Here is a 24,804-nt window from a genome sequence, read left to right as displayed (position 1 = left end):
CCTCCATATAACCAACAAAAGTTCTAAACGACTTACAGCTATTCGGGCTCGGCGCAAGTGTCGTATAATCTCAAATTTGTATATTACCATAAAAACTGCATCCCTCTAGATAGCATCATCGAGCACACAATACAGGATTAAACTTCATTTTGTCTTCAAGCATAATTAATTTTATCGGCATATATATAGTTTTATACAACCCCTTATTGTCCAATGAAAACACAGGGACAATGGCTTAGAAAATATGTTGAATATTGCAATGTATTTTAAAGTAACGACTTGTAGACATTATAATAGGAAATTTGCTGATGTGTGTAATTTGTCTTGATTTTTAAATTCATTATTTTGCTATAACGATTTTATTATACAGTTGTGAAATTATAATTAAAACAAACTTTTGTCTTAATTTAAGGAAATTTATTTAAAACAAATTAAAATTAAATACCCACTATCTTAATATAATCATATAATATATGTATATTAGTATACTATTGCCTAAATATAACAATGTTATTTATATTATTATTTATTTTTAAATTTATTGCTAATGGTAATATAATTATTAATTACACTACTTACATTTATTGCTATTGAAAATTGTTATTGACCAATATCATATTTTAAATAGTTAATGTACGGAGCATAATATATGAGAAATACTGAAAATATAGATAGTAATATGAAAACGATTTGAATGCTTTCACTGTTTATTCTGGACGTAAGTCATTTTAATTATTTTAAATGAAGTATATAGCCTAACCTATTTATACCCACTTAATATTTTAATATATATTAGAAATACAACTTCTATATTGAAACAAAGTTTAATTAAATTGAAGGATGTTAATATTAATAATATAATTCAATATATTTTTAAATCAACTATAGACACTTATACAAATATACTAATGTTTACTTTGTAGATATTATATAATATATATCAGTATATTTTTTGATTAAGGAATTTTGCTATTAAGAAAGAGTCTCAAATGTGTCAGTAAATTTAGGTTTAATTTTTTTAACAATTGTACATTGTTATATACTCAAACCAGTCTCACTTGCGATGATAATATAATAATTGTTATGTGTATCACAAGAATATTCACTTAATTATATTACGTTATTGTTATTATTCTTGTTTGTTATACATATATATTCGTCAGTCACCAATAATAATTAAAATATAGCCATTTAAGTAGGTTTTAAAATTAAACAGTGCAGCTAAGTATTGCAGCATTTTTTCAACATAGAAATTCATATTTAGGTTAAACAATAGTTTTTAATAGTTTTATAAATAATTAATCATATTAATGATATATGATCGTATTAAAAATAAATAAATAAATAAAATAGACTAATGATAATATTTTATATTATAAACAAAAAAATGTTTTTAAAATAATATAAAAGTGGCATATTATATAATAATTAATTTAATTAAAGAATAAGAATACATAAAAGACAGGAAAACAGAATTAGACAACCCTTCTAGTTTTTACCTATAGTAATATTTGTATTACAATAGTATATTCGTACACTAGTAATGTTCCCTGTAACACTTCCATATGATTGAAGTTATTGCAAAGATAATAATATATAGTTATATACCTATACCATTATTAATATTATTTATCATAGTAGGGTTGTATTGTATATTACAAATTAATGTTTATAGGTTTTCGTCACGACACTATTAAAATCATCCATCAACCATTACATTATTCATATTATACTCTTCGTTTCTCGGTCGCGATTATGTGTGTTCAACTTAAATCAATGTCTCTGTATACACATAAACCATTAATCTATTTCTGTGCTCGGTTTGAATTTGAATGTGGCCCGCACAAACATTCCTCCGCCAAAAACCACTCGACGGGCGCCGCCGACGCATTGGCGACTACTCTGTAGTCGAAGGCGGTTTACTAGCATCTATAATGTATACATTTATATACGAGTGTAGTGCTTGTGATTCGACGGCGGCGGCGGCGGAGGCGGTTGTAGTCTCGTCCCTGCTAAAGTGTGGTATGTGTATATATATATATATATATATGTATAATATACTAAATAGTAAATGGAGAGGGTAGAATGTTACTGTGACGGTGGCGGCAGAATGGTCCCCCTGCAGCTTCCTCTCACGTTGCTCTTTCACGTTCACACGCCCGTCCTCCTCTCATCCCCCTAGCTCTTTGGCATCCGTATCGTAATATTAACCAGTGGTGATGGCGATAGTAGTGGTGGTGGTGTATAAGGGTTCCTACAGAACTACTGTAAATACACACACATACGATAAAACACACATAGAGGAGATTGGCTATCCGCATCGATATTATATATACCTTCCACTATACACCGTTTATACTTTATACGTATCTACAACTAATACTACTACTATGCTAGTACTAATACTACAACAACTACTACCACTACAACTGCGTTTGGGTGATATATGGGTATTAATACCGCGGGGTACGAAACGGGTATACAGACATATTCGCCATACACACACACACACACACACATACGTATATTCACACAAATTGGAGTTTGCCGGACAGTGAACAATATGTGGCAATTTGTAACTACCCCGTCTCAGTCCATCTATATATATATATCGTAGATACCCGGTCTGCCGGCACGCAAGTGTATATAGAGGGTGCATCGGTTTCATAGGTAGGTGTAGATAGGCACGAGGGAGTGTGTACCGAAGTCACAATGCTTGTCACATACATGCGTTTTCATTACGGGCGTCTTCACTCAGACCGCACCCGTTAATTACCTCTGTGTTTCTCATACATGACGATATATATAAATGTATAACATGTATAGAGTGTATATTCTACAACACGTGTAGTAATAATAATATATAATATTATGTCTATTGGATACACGTGCCTATGTACACGCGGCGGCGGTGGTGCATAAGTAGTTCACGTACGCTTAGAATATTTATTGTACAGAAACGACAACGATATGAAAGAAAAGGGTTGGTTAAAAGTGGTGTTTTGCATTTAAAACTCAAAAATCAACATTAATTCTATTCAATTTTTGGAACACTTATAATTATGTATAATAATCACTAATGAATAATTGTGAAAATACTACATTTACTACTAGTATACTTATCGAATATACGTAAGTGCGTATTTATTAATATACAGCTATAGTGTGTATTAACTATTAAGTAAAAATACGATACTAGTACAGTAGTGCAATTAAAAATATACCCATATATTATTATATCAAGAATAACTATTTTATACTTTAAAATAATTATTTTGATTTCACGACATTTTATCAAATACAAATATATATAAATATATTTATGTTCAAGTAACATTATCGTATTTTAAGAACGTGTGGTAATCTCGACAATTTATGATTTCGTATTTATAAATGTTTTTACAAATATTAAAAGTTGTTGTTTATATGTTTTACAAGAATATAATACCTTATAAGTTATTAAAAAAATGCTACCTAAATATAATCGTAATTAGTATCATTAAAGCATCGTTACATTGATTGATCTTTAATTTTTTTTCATCTCAATAAATAATATATCTATATGCCGTTCCTAGTTATTTCTCTGAGCATACGTGTTTAATAATAACTAGTAAGAAATGAATCAAAACTGTACGAGAAGAAGATTGGCTAGAAAAAAAGGTGTGCGAATATCTCGAACAAGGGAATTCATTAACAACCCTGTCGTTACGCTTCTGGGGGTGTATCGTGAATACTATATATGTGTATAATGGCCACGACGATGTGGTAAGGTCTATATTAATAATTATTCGCAGAAGCCCGCGGTGCATGTGGAATGTGTGACAGCGACGGCGAAACGCTAAAACAGAACGAGAAAGGGACGCGCGAAGAAGCGGCGGCACAAAGAAACTGGCGCTTTCAAAACCTGCACCACCACCGCCACTACTCTCGCACCACTCTCCCGAAACCAAGCTCTTTCCGCGTAGCCCATCGACCTAACCCCTGGGATTAGACGTATATCGGGAACTGTAGAAAGGCGGTGAAGGGATTGTATAGGGATGGAGGGTGGTGGCGAGGGTGTCCCTCAAGAAAATTAAACATGGCAAACACGCGCATATACGAAATACGCCCTGAAGGGATGAGTGAGAGGTGGGTGTACATTCTCTCTATACCTTCTCGTATATATTTATATATATATATATATATGTAGTATAGATCCTTTTGGACCCTTACCCGACTTTGACGTTTGTGGCTGCCCCGAACACACGTCACCCTCTTCTCTTCCACCATAACTTGTACTTTACCGCCTTACTCTCTCTACCCTAACATAAAACCCCTTCTTTCTTCTTCCACCTCATCAGAAAGTTGCGACTTTGGAAACGCTCGAGAAACTTTTGATTATGCCCAAGCCATTTTGGCTTCTCCGCTCACCATCACTACTAACCGACCGCCTATCCTTGGGAACATGACGTTGTAAACACATAAAATTAATTACTTTGGACCCCGAGAAATATTATCTTCGGCTAAAACGATACGAGGGTGATAGGCGTGTGTGGTTCAAGCCACTCAATGATATTGAGGTAACAGGAAATTGACGTATTAAACATTCAGACCGGTTTAAACCGTAAGCACTAGCCCTCAGATGGTTACTATAAAGTTCCGGTCTTGAATTATTTATATATTATATATCCTACTCATAGTGTTATTCGCATCCACGTATAATACTTCCTGACATATATTACCTTTTTAATGATTATATTTTTTTATACTCTCGTGTAACACTAAGCTAAGCGCTGATTAAATATTAAAATCCCTATGACTTTTATACTAATTTAGAGAATGAAATACAAAACAAATATATTATACCTACATAGAAAAAAACAAAAAACATCTAACGTACATCTCGAACGTTTGCATTACTGTCTAGACTAATAATATTAAAATTATACAAATAAAATATTTGTAAACATTTTATATAATTTTAGTTATTTTAGTATTGAATTAAATATTTATTATGGAATATCTATTAAAAATTATTATTTTTCTATTCCAAATAAATGAGAATGTATAATACCTATTTAAAATGGTATATTTTCTGTGTTTACGAATCAGTAATAGATATTAGATAAATTCAAGTATCTGTACCGGAGGATTGTTAACTTTGTATAATTAGTATGTTAAATAAATCATATTATATTTTATAGTTTTGTTGTATAAGTGGTTGGAAATCTGCTAAATATATACAAAAACCGATATCAATAACAGTTTAACGAAATTGATATGATGAGTTAGTTATTTTAGTTATTTATTTAATTATAATAATTTTATGAATACGAAAATAAATTTACCATTGTTTTTAAATTAAATATTACAGTAAAAGTTTAATCCAACGCAACATTATAAAATGTTGGTTATTTTACTAGACAGTTTTTTAAAAATCAAAAAAAAAAAAATTATTACATTTTGTTTTCAATATTAATATACTTATTAAAAACAGAACTTCATGTCTTGACAAAAATATAATTTAAATACTTAATATAATATTAGTAATACACTATATTTTAATTTTAGATATTATAAACGTTTAAATTTATATTTTTTAACTTAATTTTAATAAATATTACAATAATTTGTCTTAACAGCAATTTAGCAATTCAAATTAATTCACAAAATAAAAGCAATATAAATATATTATTTTACAAAACAATTTTGTAAATTCAAATTACTTTTATGTAATAATTAGTAACATTAAATACATAGTTAAAAACTTATAACATACAACAATGTAACATTAACATACTTATATGATAAATAAATATAGAGTTTTAAAGTTTGAAATAAAATTATACAATGTCTAGTGTATTGTAGTCATAAACTATAATATTACACGTAGGCTAATTAATTATTTTTTATTACTATAATATATTACAATACTTAGGGAACCATTAAGTTTTTAAAAGGTAGTGTTATTTTATTTTGCTAAAATGTTTAGATATAGATAAGACTTATAAGAGCTAAACAAGATTTAAGTATCACATTTCAATATTTGTAAATTATAAATTAAACACTGCAGGTAGTTTTTGTATAAATGTAAATTTTAGAAATATCTACTAAGTGGATTTCAAAAAAATTTAAAAGATGTTTAGAAGAATATGTTTTTATTTCAATACCCATTTAAAAATTTAAATATACAATAAATAATTAATATAAACTGTATTTAATATGATAGGTAATGTTATATAATAAATAAATAATAATAAATGTATTATTTAGTACATATTCGTATATATTTAAGTCATATTATTAAAACGACGTCGTAGTAGGTACTTCATTTATTTACGAAAATATTTTTCTATTGTAATTTTATTTTATTTATTTTAATCCAGCTTTATTTAACTACCTATTCTATTATTTTTATTATTATTGTCTGTATAAAGTAATCCCTAGCTTGATTAATAATAATCAACAATAAATAATAAAAAGGTTTATTTATAATAATAATTATAAAATAAAAATTGTAAAAAATACATAAAAAAATATTGTCTAATTTTTAATTTTTAATACTTATAACTTACATTTATTTCGAAAAATGATTTGATACGAATACTTTTTAAATGTTATTATTTTTTTTTAATGATATTTTAAAGTGTAAAAGTAATTTTAATCAAATGAAAGAGTTATTTATGTTATTAATTAGAAAATAACAATCCATGTTATTTGACGACGAATGTTTCTACTTCCTACCTATTAATATACGTGTATATAGTGTGTGCATTTAATTAAACACAAAATTAAACAAAAATAGTAAATACGAAACAAAATGTTAGTAATTCTATTTAATCTTTTGTTTTAAGTACATGAATAGTAGCATGCTTATTTGTTGAATGTCACCGGATGGGATTCTCGGGCCGAGAAAGCTTTAAACGAATCTTTGACAATACCTATGCCCCAACATAATATAACAAAGAGATTGTACAAATCGTTATTCAACACGAAATACAGGTGTAGCGGTTTTATTTGGCTTCTAATGTTTATTTACTTATTATTCATTAATATTGAGATTTGAGTATTTAAGTAGTTTTATAGTTTCAATAATAAATAATATCCTCAAGTCTTAACATATAATATACTGTTTTATTAAATAAAAATGATATTTTATACTTTTAAAATAATAAATGTAAAATATTTATAATTTTATTATTAGTTGATACATACCATATTATAGTGTAGTGTATTAAACATTTATACAGTAGGTAGTCATTTAGTAAGTAGGTACCTACCTAGAATATAAATTATTCAGGGTGGTTGGGGTGGCATAATATAATTATTTAATTATGATACTAATTTGTCATATCAATTTGTTAAAATATAACATATTTAATTGATTATTCCAATTATCACCTAACTGAAAAACATCCATCAGCAGTTATCTAATAAAATACGATTGTTGGGATTACGAGTGTAGAAAATCAATTGCAAAGCCATCGCATTAGCTTGAAATTACTTCCGGATGCAACATAGTGTCGACCGGGACTATAATTTCCTTGCCAAATATGGGGTACGTATTGCAAGTGAAATTGTACACCGATTTTCCTATGGAATAGTCAGTAGGTTTTGTAATATTTACAAATAAACACAACTCATATAATATAAAATAAAAATATTCATTTTATGGTTGTAAATCTACAATTACAAATACTTTGAATATTTCACTTTCAACCACATATATATAATATGTTTTAAAAGGTTTTCAATTTATTAAAATAATATTTCATCTAGATTTAATCAGTATTCATTAATTTTGACAAGCTATATTTTGTTTTCAAATGAAGATATACGCGGTTCTTTAATATTTAATCATACTTATTTTAATTAAATCAAAGATTAATAACATATAAAAAAATAACAGAAATAATCAGTTTCTATACATTTAAAGATTTGCGTACGGGATGGAATGTAGAATTGTGGATACTTTTAGCCTCCTCTGGCCGTCGGCTGTATGCGCGGGGCTCACCTCGTGCAGGTGGCCGAGGAGCATTGGACCAAGAGAGGCTATAGAGAAACCGGCCGGTCGTATAGTGTATAATAATTACATCTGACATACCTACTATTATGTTAAACGAAAACGTTCTAATGAGCTTATGAAATATGCATTAAACAAATGTTTGAATTTAACCTAACAAATTTAATCTGTCACGTATATAGTTTTAAATACTACGTTTCGTATACAATATAATTCATAGTAAGTATAATAGGTATATAGTATACACGATGGATTATTATTGAGTTAATAGCTTTTAAAATATTTTCAATATATTATTGAATTTTTCTAACTTTTAAATTAAATTAATTTTTTTTTTTATACATGTATTTAAAAAAATAATTGATTGGTAATGTTGTACATTTGAAAATAAGATAGCAACATTTAGTTTTCTTGAATCATTTAACTAAGGCTGTAGGTGCTAAAAGATCTACAAAATGTTATTTACTATAATCTAAATTCAAAATAATCTGCGCAAGGTACTTAAGTCCGGATGTGAACACTTGTTACGGTTTATTCACCCTGGCTTCAGTTCATGGCATGATGTTGTTTTTACATTTTTAATTATAGTATTAATTTTGAAGAAGATAGTAAATTATTGCGTAATAAACATTTTCTTATTATAGCCAAAGAAACAATATTATAAAAATCGAAAAAAATATACCTCTTATTTGAAGTACTGTTTTATATATTTTATTGATCTATAACAAATTACTGACTTCTGGAAAAGTTTGAAATAATCGTTTTAGTTAAAAAAATTATGCTATTCTATATATAATATAACTATTATATCATATATGCGTATTTTCTGAAATACACATGCAATATGATACACCGTACAATGTACATTATCCCCATTTTTATACTTTTCTCGATCAGGCATCATAATCATAAAGTAACTACTTAGTTCTCGTACACGCATTTGGCCGACCGGTTGTGTATGTTGCGCATCTTGGACCCGTTTGAACCCCGGGAACGAATAGGAAAGAGGGATCGGGAACAATGCATATTATGGAAATAAATAATATGATCGGGGAATGTGCATAGGTCATAGAAGATAAGTTCAGACGGACTTGATATGTATAGAATTATATAGAAATAGATTTTACTCGATGATGAAAACGAATTAGATTATCTAAATAAAACTATGAAAATATGTAAAATAATTTCACGATAAGCGTGCGTCAGGGAGATTTTTTTAAAAACCACGGGAGTGGAGAATTATATCTGATGCACGTATAATCTTAAATTATTTATTTAAACGCTTCATTATAGGTACGAAGACGCCTTAAAATACTCGAATGAGTATATTATCTTATACGGGTCGAAAAAAAAATCACGATTATTATAAATTATGCTTTGGCAATCGCGAAATAATGCCAATGTATTATAATATATTGTATATTTTATATCACAATTTTCATAAATTAATCTATTCCCTCAAACAAAATAGTATATACACCTAAGAAAAACGACGACGTCAACCGACCGGGGGTTGGATACGAGCGAGCGCGCGTGCCTGTGTGCGTTTGTGTGCGTGTGTGTGTGTGTGTGTGATGTGAAATTTTCGCAAACTTCTCGCGGGCTCCTCTGCTGGCCGGCCGGGTCGATTAAGATAAAGGGACGGAGTGCGCGCGGTCTCCGCTCACGGTGGACGCAGCTAACGCGCGTGGATCAATACGTGCGGCGCTCGGTTTGCGTGCGAGTGTGCGGCGACGACGACGGCGGCGGTGGCGTTACCGGCGGCCTGGGGATGAGCCCGTCTTAAGGGCGGCCGGTCGTGGTCTCCGCGGCGTGCGCGCGGAATATAAGAAACGGCGAGCGGAATTTTTCTTATGACGGCGCGCGACCGGGACCGTAGCGCCGGACGACGGTTGGGTGTACGGGCGGCGGGCGGTCGACCAGCAATACCCGCGCGGAGGGCGTGTAGTAATACCACTACGCCGCCGCGTCCACCTCCGCCAACACCGTCACCTACACCGCCGACCATACCGCCACCGCCGCCGCCGCGTCGTAACCATAGCGACCGCATCCTCTGACGGCCATGAATAATGAAGGCGAAACTATATACACTATACTCGCGGACTAGAGTAGACGTATGTGTGTGTGTGTGTGTGTGTGCATGTGTGCATGTGTATAAGCGTATGTGCTAGTGTGCGTGTGTGGAACGGCGGCCGATAAGATTCCCTCGGCGGCTGCTGCGGATGTTGCCGCTGCTGCCATCCCTTCCTTCTCCTTTCGCAATCGTCGACGATCCCCGGATGAGCCTCATGCGGAATATATGCACATAGTCAGTCCTTTAATATAATATATATACCTACTACTACTACTACTCTACTACTATACTACTACTACTACTACTGCTATATATAGCTGCTGGTTTTCGGTGTAATATATTATAAAAGAGACGATTCCGCGATTGATTTAATATAATTAGATATTATACAGTAAATTTTTGAATTTAATCAACGTCGACTTATTTGTTATCTCGAACTAAATTTAAATACACCAGAAACTATCATTACAATAAAACTAGAATTTTTCGATGTCTCAAACTTTTTTCTGATCCCTTTGAGATTTGACATAACGATAGATTACTGTGAACTTATTCGTCGTTCCCCCGATCCCTTGATGAAGTCGATTGTTGGTCGTCTTCTGTATTTTCTTCGGCGCATATCCGTACAATAATATATTAGACTGCAGATCCTGTAATGAAATAATTTTACGATTATTGTATACATATAGTTGGGTGAACAAAATGTGATTTGCAATATTTTAGTAGATGATGTCTATAAAATATAAATAAAACATACAACTCGTGGTTTATTTATCGTGTATAGATATTAGATACATTATAATATTCTATAACTAGGTATTACGAAACATATCGAGTGTCAATAAGTTCTAGTCCCTATTTTTTGTAAATTTTGCTACTACACACTTCACCATTTTTTTTTTAGAATATCTAGACAAACATCTTTTAAAGGTTTTAACTAGTAAACATAAACTTTTTTTCGTCTTTTTGTCATTTGTTACTGCACACAAAAATAGGGACTGATAAGTCCTTAACTAAAGCAAGTATTGTATAATTCTCGAAGACTTCAATATCTTTTAGAAAAATATTATTTGTTTTACTTAACGTAAATCAAAACCAAAATATTCTATTTTGAAATATTATCCATAGATACATTTATAAATTTTGCATTAATTATTGTAATTTTATAAAGTAATCTTAAAGTAATTTTACATTTTTTAAAGTTAAAGAAGAGGATATACAGTGTATGTATTTTTATAAGTCCGAAACGAATTTTGATTGATATCGCCTGCACTATTATAATATGTACCCTCTTATACTTGACTACTTGAGTAATTACATTTACATATATTTCAGTTTTTAATTACTATCATTATATAAATGTATTTTTAACCTTGTTGGTAGATGTTATATAATGGATTGATAAGGTACTGCATAACTATCTATTAGATAACAAGTTTTACTAATACATTTATTTTAGCTAAACATAAAAATTATAGTGCTGGTTATGTATGATTTGTGAACGTATAAGTATTTATTATAATACAAAACTAAATGAAATCTGTTTATTATCTTATTCTAATGTATAATACGTGTACACATTTCACCGTTAATTGTTTCGTTTATAGAGTGTTTAGACTACGGCTAGTTAGTTGCTGTTTAAAAAAAAAACATTTTTATTTAAGGCACCTGACCTACGAGTCAAAATAGTATTACGATCCACGTGAGTTTATATATAAAAATAATATAATAAAATACGAGAGCAATAGATATATGTGTGTATATACATATATACGTATTTGTGTGAGTACTGTCCATTCATAAAACCTTACTGGTGGTAGTAGAAAGGGACGACAGCGTTTTTATACATACGTTTCTGTATAAGGCGGAAAAGGGTAAAAACAACTGTTGCTCTGAACTTTTTTCCCTACATGCCACTACCTCCGCAACTTCCGTCGACGTTTTATTCACGTGTTTCTGACCTTTTTCACGCGAATTCGTCGTCAAAACACCGACCGTCTATTGTTTTATTTTCGTCACGGTTGATTTTAGTGCATTATTATGTAGGCATGCACTATTTAATTTACTAAACAGATTCGAATATTATTTTTGACTTGGTACATTAACATAATTGTATTATATAATATTCTTTCTTAAGAGACATTTAAATTGTATATTATTTTTTTATTAATATTCTAAAGTACCTATCGTTTTTAACTCTAGCAAAAATGAAGTATAGATTATATAATATCATTTATAAGTTGTGATTAGTAGGTACCAACCTTAAATGAAATACAATTATTGAAAATTTATAAAATATACAGTTTGATTAAAAATTCTTTAAAACTGCTGTTATTTTTAGAAATATGCCTATTATTGATTTATGTTTAGTACAATAGTACACATACTATACATATAGACAAGATATTTAAAATAAATTTTAGTTTAACTTCATATCTAATATTTATATTGACATAACCAAATTAATTAGGTACTACATATATTAATATTATATATATATAATTTATTTATTATACTATATAATATTACTTATTATAATTTTGATATTTTGTTTATGATTAAAAATACACACTTTACGTTGTTTACGTCTTATTTTTATAGCACAATTTCTACCAAAAATAATATATTAACTATGTTGGATTAATGACTTAAAATATATTAGATATTTTTTACACTTTTTATAATAATACCTATATATTATTTTTAATATACCTATTACATTTGTATAATATATTTTTATTATATATAGTGATATTTGTGTAAATGCAATTTAAGTAACAATAAATAATTATGATTGTAGGTAAAATGTCCATATAAATATTTCTCAAACTTAAATAATATATGTATTAATTTTAAACAAATTGCTTTTTCTTAAGTAAGTAATGTATACATAAATTATACCGTGAAAATAAAACCATATTTGACTATATTCGTACTTATAATCATTATAATAATGATGTGTTAAATAAAATTATGAACATATTTTTATTATTTTAAATATTTTTACAGTAATAAATTATCATTAGTATATTAATAGTGTTGATTTTTAAATATGTGCGGATTCTTGTGAGTATCCACCATCTTCTTACATTACGTAATTGAATAGTTTCTGATAATAACGTTAACAACCATTATCATAGTGTTTCTATAAATACAGAATTTTAAGCGATTACTTCGTATTTACGGTAGGGTAGATGGCGTTGTGTTTTTAACCCCTTCAAATAGAAACATTGATGGCATCACATACACATTGATTTTCTTTTAGGGATGTACGTCATTAATGCTACTAGATGGCGGTCTATCATATGGCAAATAACAAAATAAAAATAATATGGACCATATTATACCTCCATGGTGAAATCTTGAAATTTTCTTCTATAAGCACCTACTTTATTAAAACAATGTTAAATCTATTACCGTATTGTAACTTATAAATAACAACTTTAAATGATTTTTTTGTTTTATATTTGTTAATATTACTAAACATTTTTATTTCTATTAATTAAACACTAGTAAATTAGTTTAACACTTACAAAATAACAATATTTTTTAACTTCTCTAAAATAAAAGTTTGTGTATACAACCGTACAAATTATAAATTTTTAATAGTGATTTATCAAAGGCAATTTGAAATAATAAATACAAATTTTTAACGGTATATTTAGTTGTACCTATTTTTAAATTGAGATAGTTATACTTATATTTATTTTGTTTATTTAGAAGTAGATATTTGCACGATATCATGGTTATATATTTTATTATATGTATTGTTATAATCTTAATTTGTACTTAGTACCTACTTACACACTCAAACATAACATCTAAAAACAAAATATTTTTTAACTTGCATCATGTAGTTGAGTAAAAAAAAATAAAATAAAAATAATTTCCGTATGAAGAAATATCTTAAATGGTGATTTTACGAAAACTTATTTAACACAAAAATAAATAATACTTACTAATATGTACACTGTACAGCTATAACTCGTATAAATAAGCTTTTATATACCAAAGTATAATTGTAACAGAATATCACATTTTAGATAATAATTTAATAAACTATATTGAAATAGATTTGATTACTGACCTATAGCATAGGTACCTATATAATATATATATATGTATACCTATAATGAACGAACGGCTTTTAATTTTATTTATTGAATGTAAATATTGGTATATACTATACATAATATAATATGTATGATAATAACTACATGATGAACTCATCGGGAAAAATGCATGTTCTGTCCATCTCTAATAATATTATGTTATTATAAACGTATTTAGTGTCTTTATTTAATTCTTGTGTCGTGTAGTAAATTGGGCTATTCATTTACCTGTCATGCTCGTAGTTTGTAAATATTTTATCGCCAATGTTTTTAGGCAAAATATAATAATATAATATATTATAATGTGTTACGTACATTTTCGGCTATATACACGTATATTATATATATGCTTGTGCCCGGGGTACCATTGCACGATTAACAACACAACTGACCGTCGTATAAAAGCAACGCGGCAAATGGCCGGTAAAAACAAGGGTTTACGTTTAGGATGAGCGGAAACACAATATCACGATACCCGGACGTTTTTAGCGATTCGCATATTTAATTTTACAAAACCTAGCGCGTGTTTGGGTATTCACAGGAATTATCGCGAAATTCCCAATTCACCACGTTTTCTGCGCAAAGGTTTTGTTTTTTAGAACCACAACAATGTATTAAAACGTTTTCACCCACGCACGTGTGTATATGCAACATTCATGAAAAATTTAGAGATAGGTATACCTAGTATACGACACATTGAACATACATTAGTGGTGTGTAATAAGTACAAAAGTTCATATTTTCGTTTCTACTTAAAAAATACCTATATAATTATTCAAAACTTTTAATTTCGTAAATTCTTTTATCTTAAAATAATATACAAAAGCATCATGGAAATTTATAAGATATAAATCGACATTTGATATATTCAAATCTTACACTAAATAAGTAATAAGCTAATAACCTATATGATTATATAAGCTATAATAATTATTATAAAAATTAAATTGGAATATACTAAAAAAAAAATAATGACATTAATAACTTAATTTTTCTTAATCCAATTTGTAAAATATTAGAAAATTCTTCATTTTGTGATAGCTAAGATTTAACAAATAAAGTATTTAAAAAATAACCAATACCTTCGCCGTATCATTAACAATTATCTTTAAGGTCTTCATTATTATCGATAAATATCGATTTAGTTATAAAAAAAACCTTTTGTTATTTCATTTTTTAAGTTTGGTGATAAAAACTATGTGAAAATTATAAATTTATTGTTCAAACTTTAATAATTATAAAATGTTTTAAGTTAATGTTATTGCATTTTTCAAACGAACCAAATTTGATTTCAATTAATCAATATGTTTTTCGTACAAATATATAAATCATCGATCCACTAATTAAAACTTTTCATTTTAAAAGTCCTTGGAATATTTTTCTCGAATTAAAAAAACCTTTAACTCATTTTATCATGAAATTTTAGTGAACAAATTAGCATATTAAGTATGACATTAGAAGATACGCTCTTGATTTAATAAAATATTTTATTATTTAAAATGGACCTCAAAAATAAAGGTATAATAGATAGGAAACTTGGTACCGACCGTCTTAGGTCGTGCTATTTTATTTATAATTTATATTTACCAATGGCTTATTAAATTTAAAATTAAATGCTGAAATATTTTTTTTTGTAAATAATACAGTTATACTCGTTAAACACGAAATTTATATTGATTTATTTATTTAGCATTGCCCTTTAGACTTATTACGATCACTGTAAATCGTTCTTGACTATATTGAAATTATTGTTATTATTAAGATAATTACGTATTTGTTATATATATTTATAAATAATAATAATTATTATTATATCTATATCCTATTGCCATTTTAATACAGTATTTTATGATGCTGTCTATTAGATTTTAAGTGCATTGACTACATAATTACATAATTTTGAATTAACCATTAATTTTTAAATTTTTAATTACCTTACAATTGTATTATTAGATATGTATTTAGCTATGTAATTAAATAAGATAATATTATACCTATAGTTTTTAGTATATTATAAGCTGTAAATAATTATGTAAATATATTTGTAATAGAGAAAGTTTGATTCTCTCGTAAATCACAAAAGTATACAATAAAATTATATTATACAGTTATTTTTTGGACACTGCCTAAATTATATGCATTTAAATAAAAATGTGAACGCTGTATTATTTAAGGTGTTTTTTTTAAACCACGAAAAGTAAAATAATGACGTCCCATATACAGAAGTTAAAATGGCGGTGGAGTCCTGAAGTTATTTTTTTCCCTTGGCTACTAACAATACATAATCATTTACCAGAGCGAATTCTACTACGGTATTATATTATCATGACGACCGTAAAATGGATGTGCGGGTGGTCTCCGTCCGAAGGGGAGGGGTCCGGCCAGGGTTGGATGAGGCCAAAGAAAAACAAACAGACGTTGATTAATCTTGCACTTGGGGTCTGAACAATGTTTTGGACCGTCAAGTGCTTATAACGCGGGCTTTTTCTACGAAAAAATAAACTTTATACATACTGCGCACTGTAAGCCTGCCGTAGTGTGTGTACATATATTTTTTGTATTCCACCACCCCTCTGTTCACTCCTACTCTCTCCATACACAAACACACGAACGCATTTTCCCTTCCCTTATAACGTATACATACGCGCGTACACATATACTCTTCTCGCCGTGACACGAACAGACTGCCGTGCCCCGGAATTAATGAAATGTCAAGCGCAAACCCCACTCCACCCTTCTTCCCAACGCCACCGACCACCTACAGTTCGTACAAAAATAATAATAACGGTTTCGCGGGCTCTTTCGCACTTCATTTGTTCAACGAGTGTACAATATATAGGTATAGGTATATATGCATATACGTATACACTGCACACTGCATATACACGCACGTTTAAAATATATACATTGTTGTATTGGTATATTATATACAATATACCTGCAGGTATGACTATCTGCACATATGTATATTGTACATAGACTAAGTGCGATATTGCGACTGTTGCCACGAATGATCAATTTTTTTTTAATATTTTAAATTTAATATTAGATGATTGTGTAAACTATTTGATAATATTATTATACTTAATAGAAGAACGCAAGTGATGCGTGACCAATGTAAGTCTATTGGGCAGTCACAAAATCATTTTTATATTACTCGTATGCAGCGTGGGTTTAATTTTAGAAAACAAAATAATATATTGGTCAAATAATAAGTTAAATTTTTAATTTCAAAATCGTTTTTTTTTTTGCGTGAAGGGAGTGGTTATGTGTTTGTTAAATAATAAATACCTACATAAAGTTAATGATAGTTTATGATAGATTAATAATATTCCAAAGATAACTATATTATTATTATTTAAATGTATTATATATCTTATTAATATATTTTATAGTTTGTGGTAAAAGAATAATATATTTATATATATTATATATATACCTATTAGATAACATAGATATATAAGTATAAAATGTTAATATATTATATTATGCATTTGATAAATAAAAATAGTATTGTTATTTGTTAAAAGATTAAAATTTAAATATTTATGAAAAACTAATCGGTACAGTTTTATATTGAAATTTTACAAATTTAAATATTAAAAAAATAATATCGATGCATAAAAAATAATAAAATAAATGACTAGTTTAAATATTTTTAAAATCTAGTATAAAAAGTATTTTGTCTAGTAAAAAACAAATATTTATTTATTAAAAATTACAAATATAATGTCCAAGCTTATTCTTTTGTTTTTGATTATATTATTTTATAAATAGATTCAATGTTGTTTGATAATTACTAACAACTAATAAGTAAATAATCGTATGTATCCACTACCTATGTATATATAATATATGTATAATAAAAAATAAAACAGATCAAAGTAATAAGTTAAAATAAAAAGAGTTTTTAATAATCGTAATTTTATTTTTATACTTTAATTATTACTTGCAGTCGGTCAATACTGTACCTCGTCATCTGTGTCATCTTTTTAATTATAACTTTGAGGTAGGAAAAAAGCACCTAATGATTTAACGATTATTTCATAAAAATAATCTAATTATGGATATAATTAGTGTTGAGCATCTTTATTACATTATATAACTCGTAGCAATATTAATAAAGTAACGTAATGTTCGTTATAATGTTACACATAATCAACCTACACTTATTTATGACTCTTTAAAGATAATTTTACTTTTAATAAATTATGATAAAAATACAATTTGTAGAAATTAATTGGCTATTGGCTATTATTTTTTTTTAGATTTATAAACTATTACATATATAAATTATCAAAATAATATTAAACGTGAATACAAATTGAAGACTGAAGTAAGCTTATTTACTTGGCAAAATAAATATAAAACAGTGAGTACAAATATATGGTGATATACATACTACATGTTCAGTTCTCACCTCTATTTTTCATTGGATTTAATATAATTCTAGCTTTTTGAATAATTAACCTTATAACTAACCTTATAATTAACTTATAATTCAGTATACTTGGACAATATTTTCAAATACATTGATTTTGTTATACCATTATAGAACTGTACTATATTTGTGTAAAGTTTATTTTTTCAAATAATTAAGTAGGTATAAAATATAATTAATATAGAAATTTGAATTTTTTTTTCTGAATAATTATTAAACTTTATAAACTAAAGATAATATAGGTATAGTAGATTAAAGATAATAAAATTCTATGATTATTTGAAAATTATTGTACATACTTTATTATTAATAATATGTAATACCGATTACCATTTTACCATTTTTTTTTTAAAAATAATATGAGAAAAATAAGTAGGTATTATACTTAATATTATATGAGTTTTACATTGAGTTATTTTAACCCATTAAGACAGCTATTACTTATTTGAATCTTATAATTTTTGATAATATGTACCTATGACGTTTATACTTGAAATTATTTTACCTTTTAAAAATAATATACTACTAAATACCGTTATTTACTGGTTCTTGAACAAACCTAAACCTATATCCTAATATTTTAAAAACTGGAATCGAAACTGGATTTTCGAGAACCGAATAGTAATCGAAAAATTATTTAAGTTCCAAGTTCTGTTATTGGTATCTATTATTTAGATTTATAATACCGATATGTTGAGCTAATCAATAATTATATTTAAATACACAATAATTTTATTTTAGTACATTTTGTGTACCTACCTATATAAAATGTTATAAATATTAAAATATAATAATTACATTTTTTTTTGTCTATAAAGCTAGGAATTAGGTAGGTATATATTTAAAAAGTACTATCGTTTTAGAGTATCTCTCCACTTATTTTTAATTTGTTTACCCATCGCATTAAGGTCTATTACAATAATGGCATGGTTTTTTAATTACCTTAAAAATACGAGACTGCAGAGGATAAATTAAAAATTTAAATTACCTAAGTTTACAAGCATAATACTCACGAAACGGTGCTAAAAGCCCAAGTGCGGACAAAGCTGATAAGGACAAAATTATTGTTGCGGCAATAACGAAAGTACCTCGACTAGGGAAAAAAGGTTTATAATCTACATTTACGTTATCTATAAATACCAGTGGCCAGTCGGTTGTACCTTATATAATAAATTAATAAATAATATTAAATTTAAATAAGTCCAGTTTAATTTGAACTTCAAAGGTATTTAAGATTTTTTCTATCGTAGTTATATAATTATAACACTATAATTATTATAAAAGCCCACAGTTTGAGAAACGCTGCTATAATAATATATACTTTGAAATGTACCAAATTATTAAATCATTTTCGATTTAACAATTTTCTTACGCATTATATTGAAAATAAATCCCAATTAAATGATGAATAAGCCCGTTTATTCCTACTTTATAATTATTATTTATTAGAAAGTAAACAAATCAAAAATAAATAGATGCTAGTCCTACATGCAACTATTTTAGTCAAGTTGATTACTTTTATTATGACATGTGCTATTTGGATAACAAAATTATATTTTTAAATTTAGATTAGTCAATAAATATATTATGTATTTTTTAAGCTACTAGGTTAAAGTATTTATACTTAAAATATATATTATAATATATAATAATATTATTGTTTTATATTTTCTATTGAATTATTAATTTAATGTTTATCGGCTTAATTAATAATAAATAAGTTAAAGTACACCATATTTTCGAGAAGTGACAACTGACAATACATTCATTCCGCTTTGTAAATATAACTACAGAGAATTACGATATTGTGTAGATATTATTACACAAAATTAAATTATATTATTTCTATATAATTCTTTTTTTCCAAAACAGATTATTAACTTAATAAATAAATAAAAAAAAATGTTAAAATAGCTTTGCTTTATTTTAAATGTTGTTTTATAACACTGTTAAAGTGATAAACACTTGTTACGACTTCTAAAAGGTACAGAAAATGGATCTTAGAATTACTTTAAAATAAAGTACATGAAATTAAATGAATTAACGTATGATTTTTAAACATAATACATTATTTACTTTAGTTTGTCATTTTGTAGAAACGTTATAAAATAGGTAAGCATATCATATTTATCGTTATTCTTTAGTCTCGAATACTTTTTGCTTATAGAACTTTCATTATTAATATTTTTGAGTAGAAAAATTGTACCAGAATACTGTATTGACATATACGCAATAATAACTGATATAAAATATAATTTTTATCAAAATGACAATAATTACAATTTTTATTATACTCGCACAGTAAAAATTGTTAAGTAAATCAAAATTTAATAAACATAAATTAACTGAAGTATTTGCAATTAATTTGATTTCCAAATAAATATATTTAATTTTTGTTTTTATTTGATCATTTATTATGTTTCTATCAGTTATATCTATATGTATACCGTCAAATAATAAAATACATTTAAAATTGTTTAAAACACATTCTTGATGGTTTTTTATTCAGTGTTAACGAAATGTTTTTTTTAAAGACATAACTTTTTTTATATAGTTGTGTAACATGATATATGATTTTTTATTTAGTGTTTTTTATAATTTTATTTTTTCTCCACACAATAATGGAGTAGATATATATATAATATATTATTATAATATCATAAGTTAAAATTATCTTTCGACTCAACAGCAGTGGATGGTTATGGTGAACCACATCCCACTGCATTCTTATAATTCTATAATATACCGTAATTGCATGCGGTTTTTCAATATAGCTCACATTTAAAGTATCTAACACTATATAATATAACGTTCGACTGGAATTTTCAAACATAATCGTACTGTTATATCGTACAATAGTGCTCTTTAAACATGTTTATAATATTCTAAAATATAACATATTTTTTTTGTTCACAAGATAATTTTTGTTTATGTTCTGCTATTAATTAAGTTTAATAGGTATTTTCAATCCATACAGTCATAACAATATATATTATATCTGGTGAATATTTTAGAGATAAAATTATATTTTGACTCTGATGAACATTATAGTGGTTTTATGGTAAAACGAGTGATAGTTTCCGGTTCACCTAATATTAGCACAGAGCAGATTGAAGTAAAAAACAAACAGGTTTTCGTATGCAAATTTGATGAGGGTCAGTATAATGGGTAAAAAAAAATGAAAATGAAAAGTTCGGTACGTTAGCCGTTGGGGTACGCGATTATCATTTTATTTTATTTTTTAGAAAAAATTTAAATTTATATTTGATTCCCAGAGCTAAGTATATTTTGCAACAGAACTGATGGTTTTTTTTTTACAACGGCACACGGGCACAAAGGAAACCCTACGGGGACGTGTGTAAGATGAACGAGCGTACGACTATACTACCCCTGGACCGCACACCGTATACGCATTAGCTTTTTTCCTCATTTTGTTTTCACCCCCATTTGCACGTATACATAAAAACAAGAGCCAACCGAGGGATCTCTTCTCCACCTCTTTCCTTCGCAATCCGACAGGGGTCTTTTCCCGCGGACGTTGCTAAGTCGGTTTTAATTAGGTTTTCTCCTCCGCCGGCGGCGTATCGATCGGGCGGGCCGTAAGGACCTTTGCGCGCGTGTCTGCATAGTTATACTTTTATATGTATTTAGAATATATATATATATATATATATATAAATATAAATAAATAATATAATATACATATAATGTGTATATATATATATGTGTGTGTGTGTGTGTGTGTTTAAACATAATAAATGCAAAGTATTTTCGTTAGAATAATATTACCTATAAATAAAAGACTTAAAATGACTTTTCTATGCGTACCACGAGTTTTAAATAAAAACAATAGCGATAAAAATACAATATTTGAAATATAAAGCTGCAGATATATTGGTTATGTATACTCATTTTGATTTTGATATTTTTAGAAAATAATTGTTTTGATAAGAATAATTAAAATATTTGAATTTAAATTTTAAATTCAAGAAGAGTCGTTACATATAATAATGAAAATGAAAAGCTTTGTAAAAAAAAGTTAATTTCTTTATACGTTTCTAATAACATTATATTTAATATGAGCTATTCACATTTATATTTTGCAATGTTAATTTAAAAATGAGATCACAATAATGTACATTGGTACATTCTATGATACTATTTCAGATTTATCAATTAATTTTGTAGTTAAAAATATTTGTTGTTTTTCATTAAATTGACAAATTGTGTCTAACAATTATTAAAATACACGTTTTATATAAATACTATTTATTTTATTCACAATATTATTAATTAGGTACGTTCAAACTTTCAATATTAATATTTTTCATTATATTTAAGCATATTTGATTTCATTTTAATTTTCCATTTAATGAATCAAGAAAAATATTTCTTAGAAATACATATAATAAATATAATATTACTGTTCGATTTAAATTATCTTAATATTTCCACGTACCTGCAAGTGTAAATAGATGCTGCAGTTAAGTTTGATTGCATAAGACATGTCTACGATTATCCACAATAGTTATGTCCTCTTTCATCGTTTTATTATTAAGCTGTTAAATAGAAACAGTACAACATTATTTTCTTTAGATTAATTAGGTTATATTTGTAAATTAGAAAATATTTAGTAAAACTGAATAAGAATATTGACAAATATTAGGTACCTTCACGTAGCTACAACAAATAGGAATGTAAAGCATATTTATTCATTCAAACTGAAGTTCTAAAACTGATTAGGCAATACTCCGCGATATTAATACATATAATATAAAAGCAGTTCTTTTCTTCTGAAAATTTTCTCATACAAAATAGCATTTTATGGTATTAGCAATTTAAGTAAAAATAATGTAGGTAATAATAATAATAAAAAAGTTTCTACTATAATTTGTTTAAAAAATATATAATAATATGTAATATATGCACGAACGCATGCCATAATATTAGTTTTATAATGAATATATGTTGATACTACAAATAATATTGAATCAAAACCAATATTATATACAGTAAATACTTTACGGTAATAATAATAATTTTTTTCTATCTACATTTACTAAATTAAATTACAAGCACACCGTTTTAAATATAAATTATACATTAGGTAATAGTGAATTGTGAATTCTGACTATATAAGCTTATGTTTTATTAGGTTTGTATGTATTTTGAATAATTAATTAAGTAAAACATTTGCTCGAAAAAAATATGAAGTTGGTGTCTTAATGATTAACTAAATTGTAATACTTTTTTACTAATGATCAACAATGAATTATTATATATTTTAATTCTAATATTTATTGTGTAGCGTGTGGTTTGTTAACTTTAATTGAGCTTTTTATTTTACAGAAGTTTTGTAAGTGTATGGGTATATATAGTTTATATAAATAAATGTATTTTATAATGTTGCAGCAAATAATATTGGACTTGATTACTTTTTCTAGTGTACTATAAAATATACTATTATTAGAGTTTTTTTGTAAGTATATCTAATATACAAATATATTTACGATAGTTTTCTCTTTTATTGAAACATAGTAACTAGTTGGTCAATAAAAAGTTATTTTAAAAATGGATTCATTTTAATTCATGTTTACGTACTGTTATTATTATTTAAAAAAAAATTAAAATACTACAAAGCAAAATAAATAGAAGAAGTTTATATTTACTATAGCTACAAAAGTAAGCATATCTCTAAAGTTATAAATATATATTTTGTATTTTAGTACTATAGTTATACAGTTGTAGACGAGTAAACGAGTTGTTAATTATTAATGGTACCTACGTTTTTAGTTAAACAAAACGCGTAGATTATTAATAATTCAAACCAAAGGAATACGTTTATTTTTGATTTTCAATAATTAGATAATTATTTAAAATAAGTTATTTTAAAAAGAAATAAAAAGCATCGGTAAAAATTAGATAAGAATTTTGTAACTATTAATACTATTAATATGACCTTCAAAATTGTTTTTTAATTTCTATTTATTTTCTAGGTAATAGTGTTTTTTTTTATATCCAAAATGTGATCTTAATTTGTTTATTTAGTCTTATAAGCTAAATTATAATATTTTTCTGCACTATAACATTAGTAAGTATGTATTATCTATGTTTAATAGTTTTTTGTAGTTTGTTTAAATTTATATTGAATATACTTCTACAATAGAGTTAATAT

At 26.9% G+C, this 24,804-nt stretch overlaps 1 long non-coding RNA gene across 1 annotated transcript in view; it reads right to left on the bottom strand.

Moving 5' to 3' along the window:
- Nucleotides 1–10,430: 10,430 nt before the first annotated feature.
- The window catches only part of LOC132918234 (uncharacterized), a 37,720-nt gene continuing 23,346 nt past the window's right edge, over nt 10,431–24,804 (bottom strand). Inside the window, exons 3-4 of the long non-coding RNA XR_009660424.1 lie at nt 23,089–23,188; nt 10,431–10,726 (exon numbers count right to left, since the gene is read on the bottom strand). This is a non-coding gene — a long non-coding RNA (uncharacterized LOC132918234). The remainder of the gene's footprint in view (nt 10,727–23,088; nt 23,189–24,804) is intronic.

The sequence above is a fragment of the Rhopalosiphum padi genome, chromosome 1 (genome assembly GCF_020882245.1).
Source record: "Rhopalosiphum padi isolate XX-2018 chromosome 1, ASM2088224v1, whole genome shotgun sequence".
NCBI lineage: Eukaryota > Metazoa > Arthropoda > Insecta > Hemiptera > Aphididae > Rhopalosiphum > Rhopalosiphum padi.
This window is presented reverse-complemented; position numbering and strand designations above follow the sequence as displayed.